This window comes from Athene cunicularia (genome assembly GCF_003259725.1).
Source record: "Athene cunicularia isolate RWA chromosome 8 unlocalized genomic scaffold, athCun1 chr8_part1, whole genome shotgun sequence".
Lineage (NCBI taxonomy): Eukaryota > Metazoa > Chordata > Aves > Strigiformes > Strigidae > Athene > Athene cunicularia.
The window spans coordinates 28,508,932-28,525,328 of record NW_020799109.1 but is presented as its reverse complement, the minus strand read 5'-3'; positions in this window follow the sequence as shown (position 1 = coordinate 28,525,328).

Genomic DNA, 16,397 nt, shown 5'->3' with positions numbered 1-16,397 from the left:
CCGAGTCCCTGTTAGTATCCTTTAGTCTTGTACAATCTACTCTGGAATGAGTTGTTAGAATGGAAGGATTAGCAAATTCATGTCTCATGAAATCTTGGAGTGAAAACCAGCTCTAACTGACCTTTTCTTCCTTGCCAGTACTGTCATCTAGGATGTTTCTGTTTCAGGGACCAGGCAGCATATGTCTTGCCACTCTGTAGTTTGCTTTTCAGATAACCCCACTGATGAGTATAGTTTCTTGGTTGTTTGTAAATCACCTTGAGATTCATAAGTAATACCTTGTCTGCCTGAAGCAACACAAATTCAGCAGTAGGAATGGCAAAAAGCAGCTTGGTGCAAGGGGTAGGTGTATGTGACACAAACGGCAGGTGACAGCCATGTCATGGGTTACGGGCTGAGCGCTGCATGTCCCTGCAGTCACAAGGAGCAAGAACTTTACAGCCAGTGAATCAGCAGAGATGCTGCTCTCAGGTATCCACCTGAGGCCTGGTGGGCAGCAGTGGGTCATGTCCAACAACCCCAATCACACTGTTGCTTTTGGAAGTTTTGCCCAGCCCTTTCCATCCCAAGCTGAGTACTGATCCTGCCACCCCAGCCCATTCTCCTGGGATGCTGCATTACCTGTCATGCTGGCATATGAATGGAGCACTAACAGAGCCTGATAAAAATCACATGGTGCCTTTCACTCTTGTCTTAGCCAAGTTTCAGTGTGATTAATCGCATTATTCCTGCCTAAAATTCCTCTCATTCACCACGATTTTAATTCATTTCATTTCTGGCTGGTGTGTTATGTTGAGCAGCACTGTTCTCATCTGTTAAGTGCCTCTGTTTCACCCAAAAAGTGTCCCTTGTCCATAGCAAATGAGGTAGTTCCCCTGTGTCTCTTACTTCTTCCCAGGACCATGGTGAGGATTAGTTAGCATTTGCAGAATGCTTTGTGGTCCTCTGAGTAAATAGTTTATACAAGGGTGAAATGTTGCCCTTAATAGACCTTGTGCTGGTGATGGGGTCAGACCGCAGCTGTATGCACCTTTTTGGCTGTAAGCAGGTACAATGTATCATGAGCAGAGAAAGGGGAATCTGTCTTCATTCTCCAATTATGACCCGAACTAGAATTACCTTGGCATCGAAGCTTGGCTTGTTATGCTGATGGGGATCAGTCTCGGAATGGGTGATGGACACCTGGGGTCCATGGCATGTTCAGGTCTTACGAACTCAATCTCACCGGGGTTTTGAAAGGTGAAAGAAAATCTGCCAGTCCTTGGTGCTGTAAATTTGATGGCAGAACAGAGGAGCCTTTGAGGAATAGGGGAGGAAAAAAACCCTGATTTCTACCCCTGGTATCAATTCCAACAGAACTGAAAAACAAGCCTAATCAGAAAGATCCCTCAAACTGAAAAACCTAATGCAGTGCAGGCATGACCAGCTCCTGCTCACATGGTTTTTCTGCCTTTTATTGGGTTTTTTTCCATTAGGCTTGCAGTGTGCCATCGACCTGGAAAGTGATGTAGACCCATGAGCAGGATTAAGGTCAGGGGACTGCTGGCTGCCAGCACCGAGAGCTGCCCTGAGCGGAGAGTTGCTCCTTGGGCTTGTGTGTATCTGCTCCCGGACTGCGCTGGGGATGCTGTCAGGAGGGCAGCTCAGAAGGGGACCCATCCCCATGTCAGTGTGACACAACTAACTCTTGGCAGACCCATGAGCAGCTCCAACTCCTGCCCTGATGAGCTTCAGGTCAGAATAAGAATGATGTAACATACCTAATCTGCACCTACAAATTTGATTAAGTTTTGAAACTCAGCCTCCCTTTTGCACAGAAGCAGAGCTATAAAAGCAAGTGGGTCTGTGAAACTGATGAAGCCAGCTTTCCTGCATCTATCTCCTTGTGTCTAATAGAAGGTTATTCATCTTCCCTTCACTTGGATCTCTCCCCAGTTTGCATGTCTCTCCCCCATAAGGTTATTTTATTGTCATTCATTTACTGCTGCTGAGATATCTGCCCCTTTGACCAAATGGGTTTCAAAACTTACCAACATGTTCAAAACTGATTAGGAAACCCGGGCAGAGGGTTAGCACATCAGTGGTGTTTCCTTAGGAAACTGGCCTGAAAACCCCTCCAGTCCCCTTCCACCTGCCCTGTTTCAGCTTTGTTTCAGCTCAGCATTGAAGCCCCTTGGTGAGCAGCAGCTCCCAGGAGTGGCAGAGACCAGCTCCACCACGTACAGCTGTTGTGAGCTGCCAGGCAGCCTCACACAGGTCTCTGGCTCCAGCCAGCTCAGCGTTTGCTCCAGCTGTCCAGTGTTTGCAAGGCCGTTCTGGGCAGCCGTTCCCACCAGATGCAGCCATCCTGCATCCTGCATCTCCTTCTTGCCACTGAGCCAATGATGAACTTGGGCTAAGCAGGTGATGTTTGGATGGCTGAAGTTTTGTGGACATGTCCTACTTTCATCAGGTTGTACAGGTGGTGCTCCAGGGACAGCACCAGGAGTCACTTGTCTAATTCTGACCTTCCACATTTAGAGGATTTGGGATTTCAAAGTGGTCTGATGAATCAGAGCAGACTGTAACTTCAGGCCACCTCTCCTTCCAGTGCCAACTCAGCACAAAAGCACATGAACACACACACAACACAGACGTGCAAGGATGGGGCTGTCTGATCGACCTCTTGACAGCAGCAAAGCACAGTCCTCCCTGGGTGATGGAGTCAATCATCTTGGTAAAGAAGACCCATGGCGAGAGAGATGCGGGATGTGTCAGATGCTTTGCCAGGGGCTTGAAAATCAGGGTGGAAGGCAGGAGTTTCCAGGACTTGAAATAATTGCAGGGAGAGGACTTTCATAGAAGGAGGAGAGGTCAGTTACGCTGGATAATGCCTTGGCTTCAACTTTTCTAGGAAGCTGTGGCCCAGAAGATGCCTTTTCCCTGCCAAGTGAGGGCCAGTACAATGACACCCTTCCCCCAGGCCTTCACTCTCTGTAATGCAATAATTGAAAAGGAAGATTATTTTTTTCTGTGCCACACATTAACACTGCAGCTGCCAGAGCAGCATTCCAGTGCTGGATCCATGCTGCCACGGCAGACCAGCTGCCGTGGGACAACATGCCTGCAGCCTCGGCTCTGCTTCCTGCACAAGAGATGTAGGGTCACACTGTGTTGGTCCCCCAAAACTGCTGCTGTGCTGGAGGCAGCAGCAAAGGGTGGGAGCTGCTTTCCCACAGCTCACATCCCTGTCCCCTTAGCTCATAGCTGTTGAGCTCTGAGCTTGCACAGAAAGGCTTCTGCCTTTTCCACCATGCTCTTTCCTCTCCTGTTGCCTTCCATGTCCTTCTAATCACTGCAGTGGGTCTAGGCTGCATGGATCAGACTGGGAATCTGCTCAGAATTAAAACCACCCCATGGAGGCTGCAGCTCAGTCCCTGACAGAGACAGGCTTGCAGGGCAGTCAGTGAAGCTTGAGTTTCTATCTTACGGGACTTCCAAAGGTGTGAGCCAAGCCCAGCTCCCAATAACCAGCTAGGAGCTCCTGACAGAACGTGGAAGATCCACCCACAAGGACTGAGGCCCTGGCAGGAGACTCTCTGGAGAAGCCCACTCTGCTCCTGCCTGGGGGGGCTGTGGAGAACCAGGGGCGAAGGTGTCCCTCAGACACCAGGGAAGCATCATTTGGTAACAATACATGTCTTGAATTTCTCCACTCTGTCCTGGCACTCTTTTTAGGGAGCCAAGGAGAGGCGTATGGCTGGGAGGCTGTTACTCTCCTTCCCTCAAAGAGCGGCTGTGCTTGCTGGTCCCTGTCTTTCTTTTTAAGCAAGCTCCTCTCCAGGGCACTCTCTGAGCACATGAAAATAACTTAAGGCCTGTAGCTATGGCAAAGCGCTACACGACTACTGTGCAAGCCCTGCACAAAGAAATTAGATTCATCCCTGACCGCTGCCCCTGTGGAGAGCTCCTCAAAACATTGCTGGGCTCACACCATTGCCTCCAAGGAGAAGTGGCTGCAATTGTTCACCCTGCACTCGGAGGTCCCCGGTTAGCAGCCACTCAGCCCAAGGGCTGCCCATGTCGTCACGTGCCATCCGTCATGCCGGAGGGATGGGCAGTAATGTCATCATGGGCATCCCTGGTGTGTCACAGCCACTGGGACTCCTTCCATGCGGTTTCTCCGGTCCCACTGCAGGACAGGCAAGGGTGGGAGCCAGCTCCGCAGCTGCTTGTGGCAAGCAATGCTACTTTCCTCAACAAAGCCGGACCTCTGGAGCATGTGTGGGGATTAGCATCAGATCCTCTGCTTGGACCAGAAGCTTCAAGACCTCCCAGCTCCATCCCATCACCTTCACTAACTGTGTTGGCTTGAGCTGTGCTGTCGCTTCTCCAAAACAAAGCAGGGTGGCTGCAGGCTTTCTGGGCACGGCCACCAAGACACACGAGGGGACGAGGACCCTGTCCCCCACCTCCAAGTGGGACGAGCCAGCGGTGCGAAAGGGTTAAGCTGTGTTGTTGATTGTCACATGGTGCTGGGAATGCAAAGGGAGCGAGAGGCTGGGGAGCCCAGCACAGCGGCACATCTTGACTGCACATGTGGCCTCTACCACAAACACTTCAAAGTGCTTCCCTCAGACTGACGGAACAGCCTGACGCCGACTGTAAATGCCCTTGACACGCAGAGTGGAAAATATCAAACACTTCGGCATTCCCCCCGAAACGCAGCCTGTTTTCACTGGGGAAGGCCTTAATGAACCTGCACGGGAGAGGAGGAGGGAGTACAGGAGGTGTTACGGGTGGTTCTCATTTAGCCCGTGTATGGGTATACGCCAGCCTGGGCAACTGGACTTAATCTGAGGCAAATCCAAGTGCTTGAGGACATTTTAAGAGAGGCTGGGACATCAGCTCCAGGCGGCTCCATGTCAAGACCCCACTGCACCTTCCCCCCATCCTGCCACCTTCCCCAAACTATGACAGGAGGAACAAAAGGGTTTCCATGCTAGAGGTTTCTCCCTTTCCCTGAGGAACCCTCACCTCCTTCCATCTCTGTGCTGCCTCTGATCCACCACCCCCAGCCCTGAAATGTCCACCCTGACCAGGTGCTTTTACAACACTGAAATCCTCTCCAATCCTGGCATGGAGCAAGCACTGGAGGAAATCCCATCGTGGCCCTGTCCCTCTCCCTGAGCTGTGAGATGGGGCAGACCTTTTTGCACCATCTGCTTAGAGCAAGACAGGCCTCTCCTGGGATATGGTTCTGCTCTGATGAGGAGGAAAAGCCTTGAGGATTGCAAGGGCAGATCTTGATCACAAGTAGCATCAGGGAGTCACTGGGTGCCCTGTGCTATAACCCTCCCTCGGGACAGCATCTGTCATTGGTCACCTGTGACATGCCAGGACATGCAGTCCTGGTTGAGGATGCTCATGGTGGGGTTTCATGTCCTATGTGCTTGTTGGGTGGTGCCTGCCAAGTCACTGCTCTGCAGTGGGGCAGGCAGGCAGCCTCCAGCCAGGGGAACAAAAGTCTGTGCCCATCCCACGAGGCATGACCCCGTCTTGTGATGGAGGACACCAACCTCATGATTGCATGAGGGACTTGCAGAGTCAAAACCCAGGGGAAGGGCAGTGGCTAAAGTGTTTGGTTCCCAAAACAACCAATGCTACTCACAGGCTGGGCATTCTCCTGGCCAAGGACACAGAGGAGCAAAGAGCATGCCACAAAGGAAGGGCAGCCAAGTTGGCCACCCCTCTTGGGCTAGTGTCTCCAGGCTACTCCTGCATGGCCTTGAGGTGCCAATGCAATGTTTGCAGTCTCACGGAAGCAAGGTGGGGAACAACCCATCTCATCTGATGGCTCAGGCCACATTGTCTGGGTAGGTATCATCAGCCAGCAATGCAAGGGAGCAGGGGAATGTCCCCCAGAGCTCTGAGGTCATTTCCCCTGGATAGGCCTGCGTAAGGACCCCAATGCAGGAAGAAAGCAAGACGTCCTCCTTGCTGCATGGAAACCTGTGGGCAGAGGGCAAGGCGCTGCCTATGCTGATGGCAAGGACATGAGGTACTGAAGTGTGGCTCTTGACCAGCAGATCTTGACCCTGAACCAGCATCAGAAAGACACAGTCTCCAATGGCCCTTTTTGAGCATGATCCCAGCAGACCCAAGGGGAGTATGAGCGTGAACGATGGCCAATGGAGCAAACATATGCAGGCAGATACATATCTTCTGCACAGCCAGATACAGAAGAGGGGACAGAAAGACGATGGGTCTGTGTGCGGTCTCCTTGGCTCCAGTGCAACACACATCACCGAGAGGCTGAACAGGGCTCTGATGACTGTAGGCACGGATCCATTGGTTATGACACATTTGGCATGAATGAAATTGCCTCATAAAATACTTCTCAGATCAGCAAGAACTTGAGGGATCTCAGGAGGGAACTGAAAGAGAGAAAAGTTTAGATGATTGGTGGCAAGATCCCTCCTCATATCTTGGAAACAAAAGGAGACAGGGGAAGGAGATCACCAAGGGGCAAAAGGTGTAAAATGGAAGTAAAATGGAGATGTCTCAGGTCATGGATCATCGGGTCCGCTTTCTGAGGGAGCATATGAGCTGGACCACCTCCATCTCTCTGGGAGAGCAACCAATATTCTGTATAACAAATGAGGTAGAGCAGTTAAGAGGGCTTTAATGGAACATCTTTGGGGAACAATATTAAGAGGGTAAACAGAAGATGTAGACGCCACCATAAACTGCTGACTTCTGGCAGCCCAAATGTTAAAAAGCAAACCTACAAGACTGGGCAGTAAACAACAGGATGTAGAAATATTCACTGATGGCAAAAAAGAATGGCTTGGGATTTCTGAAACCTCATGGGAGGGTTTACCCATGAGTAGGCTATTAGTTGTACCCTCTGTTTGGAAACGGTGCTATTGCCTTCTTCGGTGTTGCTGGGTTTTCGGAAGGGCAGGAGGTGGAGTGCCCTCTCTCCAACAGATCATGGGAGGGGACTCCAAGGGCGACTCGGCTCAGCCACTGTACGCTCAGCCTGCTTCACTCCAAATGGTGCTGCGGAGCGTGAGGGGGCTGTGCCTGAGATGGTGGGACCCTGCTTCAGGAAAATGGGTGGTGAGGGAGATTGGGACTGGCGCTGGTGGAACCCCCCGGGTGCTGCCGGAGCCAGTGGGGGATGGCAGGCTGTCACAGTCGGGGTCCTCCTGTGCCGATCCCGGTCCCCACGCTGACAGATAAAGATAGATTGATCGCTGAGTTGCAGATTGATGACTGCTGTCAGCTGGTGGCCTGCCTCGCCAGCCAAGGAAGGGAAGCAGACTCCATGCCCGATCCTTTTAAAGGCTTTTTGCCTCAGGATATGATTTATTGTTAGAAAACAAAGGATGTTTAAGAAAAAAAGCCAACACAAAATAAAACATCTCAATTGATGAAAGCTGTCTTTGGTCCCCAGTGGCTTTTTCCCCTCTTCTTGAGCCTGGGAGCAGAGGAGGGATACATCCCCCCCTCAGCTAACCCCAAACTAGCTTCCTCTGCCTTTTAGGTATGCAACTGTCCAGTCTCATGATGGGCAGGGACTCCATAACCTATTCCCAGGCTGTGTCCTTGCCAGCGAGCATGACACTATGTGCAAACATAGAAGAGCTCTGACCAGTGCTATTTATATGTGATGAGGGACTGGATTTTTAAAAGCACAGAGGTGATCAGCTCTAGCCCCTGGTTTTGGAAAAAGAACAACTTTTCTGGGCTGAAAATAATTAGCAGGAATATTAAGAAGTGGAAGGAATTATTTAAACACAATTGAATGGATGATAATTGAGGAGTGTTTAAGGCTGTTTTGTGAGATGCTGTAAGATAACTGTTACTCTGGAAGCCTGAATGTTGTTTTGCATAAGCAAGCCCAGCTAAGAGGGAAGGTGGAAGCAGCAGTATTGTAGGTTTGGTATATATATATATATACTTAAATAAATTGCATTGTGGGCATAAATTCATGGCACTGATATGCATGTGTGTTAATGGTTGATGTTAATGGTAAATAAAAAAGGAGGATTCTGATAGTGGAGAGCAGAAATTGGTGCAGAAATGCAGACACCTGGGAAGAGAAGCTAAAGGCAGGGATGAAAAATCTCTGGCCATTAGGGTTAATGATAATAAGAAATGGTTTAAAAGTATCAAGAAAAGCCAAATCCTATCATGAGATCCCAGACAATCATGGGAAAATATTCAGCCCATGTGTAGAAGAGACAAAGTTATTTGTTCAACATTTATTTTTCTCTTTGGAAAGAAGCAGGATGACACATTCATACTTTATGGAGATAATGAAGCACTTTGTATTCTACTAGTGACGAAGCTGAAAGGTAAACAGCAGCGATTAAAGTTAGACGTTCTGCAGTATCAGATAACTTGCATCAAAGGATAAACAAATTGGCCCAAGAACTCTCTGAACCATTAGTGACAATTTTTAAACAAATCTGGGAACTCTGGGAAAGTTCCAGAGGACTGGGGAAAAAAAATCTAACACTGTACTAATAAGGCCATGAAAACAAGTGGTGTTTGGCAGGACATGGATCCAGAAAGACTGATCATAAGAAAAACCTTTAAGGAACACAGTCCATACAGACTCACACTATGTCACATAATTAATGTAAATCAGCTGTGGTTTGCAGAAAATAGACCCTTTTTTACTGTTTGTGATGGGTTAATGACCTTAACTGATAAGGTGTCATCGTCCACTTAGGTTTCTGCATGGTGCTTGTCTTAAACCTGCATGGCATCCCAATAAAAAAAAAAAAAAAAAAAAGTAATCCCTGTACAAAACCAGTGCAGTCAGGATTGGTTTTACAGCCCTATAACCAAGTCAGTTGGAAATTTGGAGGTGTTGTCTGCTGGGGTTGTGCTTTACAGGACCTTGCAGGGTTCTGATTAATAAAGGGATTGATTATTGCTGGAGAAATGGGCAGTCAGGAGAGAGATAAAGCTCTACATGGCCAGACAGGTCACTTGAGCTATGCTAACCAGTCCTTGTGTCATGGTCTCTAGCCCCTGCAGGTCGGGAGCTATTGCGATGCGCCAGCATTCCCATCTGGGTTTCCTCTGTCTGCAAACTGAGGCTCTGGAGTTGCTGGTACATACCCAATCTGGAGCTGGGATGCAGCCAAAGCATGCCTCCAGATCTAAGATTTGGGAAGCATTCTGGGATAACCTCATCTAGACACAGCTTGGGTCCCTTGGCCAGGAGGAGTCTCCTCAACAGTGTGTGCCTTAACCCAGCTGCGTGCGGGGTCTTCTGCGGCTCGAAGATTTGACCCCCTGGCACCATAGCAAGTCAGTTCAGATCCTCAGAGCAATGTAGCTCCCTGCAACGTTGCTCTTGGGCTCATGAGCAACAGGATCTGTCAGCCAGAGCAAAGGCGGATGTGATAGCAACTGCTGTGCATCCTTCCCAGAGCTGCCCCACAGTTCAAAACCAGCTGTTCCGAGTCATACCCGTTTATTCTTTCAAGTCGTGATAATGATCATCTCCATTTCAGTGTGTGTGACAGTCTGTCTGTTCTCTTCAGCCAAGTTTCCACAACAGCAGTATTTACAATCAGATGTTTGCACCAAGAAGTATAGGCTGAAATTCCAGGACGAACACTCATGAGTGCTGAGAGCCCAGTTATTCCAGCTATGTTGTTTTCAACCTGCTATGTTTTTTGGAGTCCTAAATCTTTTTCTTGAGTGTTACAGGCCTCCTTTAGAAATTTCTAATCTGTATATAATTGCCAAGCATATATGAGCTTTCATTCCATATTCATTCTAGGAGTAGCTTGCTGTATCTTGACTAGGTGGTGGGGCATAGGCCATAGTCCCTGTTTTTAAAACAGGGACTTACTGACCCTGCAGAGCATGGAGAATATCAGGCTAGGAAACAGCTTGGGTTTTACACAGTGCCTTTGAGCTTGGGATCTTTCAGCCATTTGACGTTGTAGAAACACTACTCCATGCATGGCTGGGGCACATCTGCCCACACTGAGGAGCAAAAGCAAGTGTCAGGTTGGGTAGGCAGAAGGTAACTAACCCAGCACAGAATGTCCCTGGGGGTGACCCTCCTTTCCCCAGGGAATAGCTTGGCCCAGAGAGGTGTCATTTGTGGGGGCTGGTGGCCACAACCATCCAGATCTGTGCTGCGTTTGTGGGGTCAGCGGGACAGGAAAATAAATTCCCTTTCCCTTGGTGATCTGTGTGCTCCATAACTCAGGAATGTGAACGACCACATGTTTGGCTGAAAAATGGTTGTCCTCAGGAAGGGAACAAGACTAACATTCTAAAGGAAGGGAATAACTCCAAGCATGACATGCAGAAATGACACCTCAGGGCTTCAAATTTCTTCCCTGTCAATGCAAAGGAAGAAAACTGACCTGGATGCTGTTGAGGTTGACAGGCCTTAAATTTAATCTGCTCTAAAGGTAAGATGTGACCCTGTTCCTGTGCGCTGTAAGGCTGCAGCTGTTTTACCCATTGGCTTTTCCAACTCTGTGGCCACCTTGCAACACACTGAAATAGAGATGATCGCTATCCTGTCTGTGCACTGGCTGTCAAACATGGACTTCAGCTAGGTCTGTCCGGACTAAAACCCAGCCCTGAGGAGGGGGCTGTTGCCAGAGGATGCTGTCCCTTCTTGGTTGCTGTCTGTTGAGCAGGAACCTCTCTCCAGTGCTGAGGCTTTCTTGCCCAGCAACCGCAGAGGTATGTCAAAGTCCCTCCATTCACCACTGAGCCCCTCAGAAGAGGTTTGGCTGAGCTGGGATTTTTCAGAACCCTCACTCAGCCTTCCTCAAGGCAGATACATTTCTTCCCACATTTAATTTTCCTGGAGCCCCAAGCTGGTTTTGATTTTTTGGTAGTGTTTTTTTGTTGTTGTTGTTGTTTTTTTGTTTTTTGTTTTTTTGGGTTGGTTTGTCTGCTGTTGCTGCTTTTGCTTTTTTCTCCTTCTTTGTTACACATCATCAGGCAATTCTAATTTCTGACCCCAATTCCTGCAGCCAAAACTGGGCTCTTGATCTGCTTGGAGCCATGCCAGGGAGTCTGACCCCCACGGCCCCAGAGGGCTCTGATGGTGGTCTGTATGATGCTTAGGGACCTGCGGGTGCAAGACCTGGCTGATGGTCCCATGGGGCCCTGCGGTTACTGTGGGCATGAAGGCTACCTGGATCGCACTTCAGCTGCAGCTGCTGGAATAACCACGGAGTTTTTTTGTTTTACCAGTGGAGCCAAAGCCCTGAAGAAGAAAAGGTCCTGCCAAGTCAGCAGAACACATACATCTTCCTGGTGAAGCGAACAAAACTGACTGATTCAGGTTAATTGACCTGACCCAAATGAAGCATTTTGGTTTGGCCTTCCTCACTTCCCTGTCTTCTCCTCTGTTCTCCTGTTGCAACTGTTTGGATTTAGGATGTGCTGGATTCAACCTAAAGCCACAGAGGGGTCCAGTCCACTTGAATTAATACTTCCCAGCAGACAAAATCCATATCTGAAAAGGTGTGTGTGCTTTTAGCTTCAATAATTTCCCCTATCATTAATTCCCTTCTTTGACCTTGGTCCAAATATTTGAGTTCTGCAGGACCTTTGTTTATTTGCATAAGATGCTATTCTCTTTCAGCACTGATTGTTCATCAAGGCAAGGACTGTATTTAAGCTGTACCCTGTGTTTATGCAGTTGGCTGATGTATTGTTGTGAAACTGTTGATTGAGGCCCGTTAGAAGATGAAGAGCACTCAGTGCAGATGGACTTTGTGCTTCATCCATCTGCCAAACTCCAACCAGCCTGTTATTTTGGAGGCTCGTGATCTGACCAACTTCAGGCACTGTCACGGCTCCTCTCCTCTCCTCTCCTCTCCTCTCCTCTTCCCTCCCCTCCCCTCCCCTCCCCAGGGATGGTGATACAAGAGCCCTGGAGAACAGAAGAGCATGAGATGTTTGCCAGGGGTCAGAGGACTCGAGGAAGAAGTGGGAAATGAAGAAACACAAAGTCCTGGCTCTGGTTCAGCCACTGATCCCATGGTACCAAGGCTAATGTCAGAATTCACATTATTGTCTTCCCTCATGGCTGTCCTTTGGACATGAACTAAGCAAAGGACCTTCCTGTCTTCCTGGGGCTGGTTTGCAGAGCCAGTGGGCAGGCAGGGCAAGAGGGAGCTTCTAGCATGGCCATAGCCCCATGTGCCTCTGTGTCCTCATGCAAATCATACACCCTGTCCCCCAGCACATCAAGAAGTGAGGGTAGTGGTGAAATACCGTGCAAGGGTGGTGGCAGAGGGGATCTACGTGGTAAAGCCAGGAGGAAATGTATTTTGTATCTATAGGGAGAAGGAGGGACAAACTAATTTTTCCTGCTGGGATCTCTGACCAGGCATCACTGTGTGCTCATGGGGAGAGGGGGAAGCTTGCAAGTCATGTGGTGCTGGCACTGGCAGGACGGCCTGCTTTCTCCATCTGGGATATCCCCGGACGGTGACTCAGAGGCCCTCAGGAATGTACGTCTGAGCTGCTTCCCCTTGGCCATCTGGGGAGCATCCTCTCCCTGCGAGTCATCCTCGTGAGGCCGAAGCCTGCCCCTTCCTCCACCATCAGTGGACGTCAGCAGCTCTGCTTCAAGCACATACACACATGGCATCCCTCTGCTTGCTGTCCCCACAGCTGTGTCCAGAGCTCCTGGCTTGTCTTTCATGGACTCAGTCATGGCTGGGCTGCTCCATCACCCTGATGTAATGAAACTTCTCTTGCTATCCCAAACCTGGGCCTGGGGAGATCAGTCACAGGAATAGACTAGGGAGGAACATCGAGTTGCACGTGGCCACAGGATAGAGGGCATGGCTTCTGTCAGTGGATGCACAGATAGGACAGAGGAACTGGCCTGCAGGACAAGCTATTGCTGCAAGGGGCCAAAATGAACCCAGCTGGGGTTCATATAAAACTTGGTGGATGCTATTTCATATACCATTTGGATTTATGTCTCATGTCCAGATAAATCTGGATTGGAGCCAGCACACTGCCATTTGAGCCAATCCAAATGCTGTGGCATATGAAGATTAAAATGAACTATCAGTTTCCTGGCTGTTCAGGCCCTGGGAATAGCAGGGAAAATGTTCAGACCCTTTGGAAAAAAATAAAATAAATAAAGACAGGAGCCTTACTTGCAGTCTTGCCTTTTTATAGGTACCAAGGGCCAGCTCCACAAAGCTATGTCAGAAGTCCATCTCCTGTGGGAGCCTTTATGGACTCCCTTGATCCTGAAATGAGCTCTTGCTTCTTTTTTCGTTTGCTTAGGACATTTATTCAGCATTGTCCTGACCAGGGAACATCTAGCCAGGAGAACTTGGGCCCTTTATTGGTGCTTTCTTGACAAACACATCATTTAGTCTCAGGTATTCCCTGTATGCTGCCTGTTGGTATGAAGACAGTGGAGTCTGACTGCAGACATACCAGAAGCGGTCTGTTGTACCTGGTCTGGACGGAAATGGGACAGACTGCCAGCTAGAGCGCCTGGATAGACACACTGTGGTTAGAGTAGTCTTGATTTTTAGATTGCAATGGGATTAAATGTGTGTAAAGCAGACAGACTGGTGCTAAAGTACTTACTGGGAACATTAATAAACCATGGACCACCCTTCCTCATCATGTGATGTGGTTCTGTCTATAGGTAAGATATGTAAAAACAATTTAAAATTAATTTAGCTTTTAAACCTTTTAAAAACATATAAAACCCCCAACCTTTTGATATAGGATTGGGCTGTTTTTCCAAGTGGGAAAATGTTCACATCAGGATTGATTTAATTTTTTTTTTTCCCCTTTTAAATCATAAACAGTCCTGGTACAAGAAACAGTAGCTGTTATTGATTAAAAGTTCATTTGCCTTGTCTTTGCTGATGATTGATATTTGGGAAGGAGGGATAGAAGAAGGGAAGGGTGTTGTACTTTGGAGAGAAAAAGAAAATGTGTCACATGTTACCTGCATCTTAGAATAATGTTAGTGTTGGAAGGCGTACGGGTTGCAAAGAATAATAATTGTTTGAAGGTTCAATAGATCCTGGTCCTTTTTGCGTGTGTGTGTGTGTGTGTGTGTGTGTGTGTTTTAATGTGTCAGACGCACCCTCTTTAAATAGCAGTGTGATGCAGGAGGGGAGCAAGGCAATTGCATTTCCAAGTGGGATTTTTATGGTCCGTTGAAGGAAAGCAGCTACCCACTGAATAACACCGTGCAGTTTCCAGTGGCAGATTGTAAAGGCTTCCTTTCATGAGCATGTGTGCTGCGCTGCTGAGCCGGCAGCGAGTGCAGGAGGTGCCACAGCACTATGGGATGCTCAGGAACTGGCAGGTGGTTCACCCTGACACCTCTGAATTATTACTGGGCCCCAAAAACCCAAACTGGCATGTGAGAAACTGTGACAAGCTGGGGGTGGAGAATACAGCTGGTGACCTGCCTGGTCCTGAGCCAGGGCTGAGGTGAGCCATGAGGGGGGATTTGGTCATCAGTTCCTTGACCCAAGGATGCTGGGCACGGGTGCGCCCATTTTCCTGGGTGCTGTTCTGCATATGATAAGCTGGTAGCCCACAGGTTTCATTAAATTTCTGACCTTCTGGAAATCCTGGTTTCAGATTATTTACATGGAAACCACACCAGGATGCTGGAGGTGGAAGACCCATTTGCTCTAGGGCCTTCAAAGGACTTATGCTCAATGGGGCATGAAAGGCATTTCTTGGTCAAAACATTTTCCAGGAGAAAAGGACAGATTCAGAGAAGGTGAAATTCTGTGAATTCATTTCCATTCCCCAAATTGTTGAATTGGGGAAGAGGGGAAAAAGGGAAAAGTTTTGTTTAGACATTTTCAAAGCAGAATGTTTCTGAGGCTTTTTTCCTTGGCCCAGTCTTTGGTTTCAGGACCTCCTTCAGTTTCAATAAAAAAATAAAATTCTTAAAAAAATATTTAAAACATCTGTCAAAACAGCAGCTTCTCAGTAGAACTGAAATCTGCTTTTTCCAAGACTTTATAATTTGCTGAAAATATTTGTGGCAAATTTTCTTCCCAGCTCATTCCCAGTGCAAAATGCCTGCGAACTGGCAGTGCATGAGCACGTTATGATTTGCAGAGCTCTTGGGTGCCTTTTCCCAGCATTTCTCTGAAGATCTCTCAACACGTGAAGAAACTGTGGAAAAAAACCCAAACCAACAAATTTCCCAATAAAGGAGTGCTGGGATTGTGTCACATGTACTTTCACACTGATTTAATGAAAAAGTATTGATTATAAATGGAGATGTGGTATAATCGTAGAATCATAGAATGGTTGGGGTTGGAAGGGATCTTAAAGCTCATCCAGTCCCAACCCCCCTGCCATGGGCAGGGACACCTTCCACTAGCCCAGGTTGCTCAAAGCCCCGTCCAACCTGGCCTTGAACACTGCCAGGGAGGGGGCAGCCACAGCTTCTCTGAGCAATCTCTGCCAGTGTCTCACCACCCTTACAGTAAAGAATTTCTTCCTCATATCTAATATAAATCTACACTCTTTCAAGTTTAAAATAGTTACCCCTCATCCTATCCCTACACCCCCTGATCAAGAGTCCCTCCCCAGCTTTCCTGTTACCCCCTTTAAGTACTGGAAGGCTGCTATAATGTCTCCTCAGAGCCTTCTCTTCTCCAGGATGGACAACCCCAACTCTCTCAGCCTGTCCTCACAGGGGAGGTGCTCCAGTCCCCTGATCATCCTTGTGACCTCTTCAGGACCTACTCAAGCAGATCTGTGTCCTTCTGATGTTGGGGGGTCCGGAGCTGGACACAGGGAGTCTCCCCCCCTCGACCTGCTGGCCACACTTCTCTTGATGCAGCCCAGGACACGGTTGGCTTTCTGGGCTGCGAGTGCCCATTGCTGGCTCATAGTCAGTTTTCCATGCACAAATACCCCCAAGTTCTTCTCTGTAGGGCTGCTCTCAATCCACTCTTCGTCCAGCTGGTATTATCTTGACTCGTGCAGAAGGTGGGACTTGCCTCCATTGTCTTGACTTGCTTAAAGACTTCATGGAGACATTCCTGTCTTGAGTGTCCCTGCCCATCCTGTGGTTCACATTTAAGGGCAATGGGGTGACTTGCTGCTGTCTTCCATGGCAGCAGGGAGCAAATCCCCACGAGGGGATGATATTTGGGGAGATGGTTATAAGATGACCCTGTCATGTATTACCCACCTACTGTACCCTTCATTAACCCAGGCACAACAAAAGTTGCCTGTACACTCATTTCAAACAGCAAGTAACCCAGGGGGAAGCTTTCACCTAAAAGGGCAGAGTTAAGGTTAAGGTTATCTTAGCCTTAGGCCTTAGGCTAAGGTAACTTTTACTTAAGCTGATTCATTACAGGTTCTCTAAAAATTATGTCCAT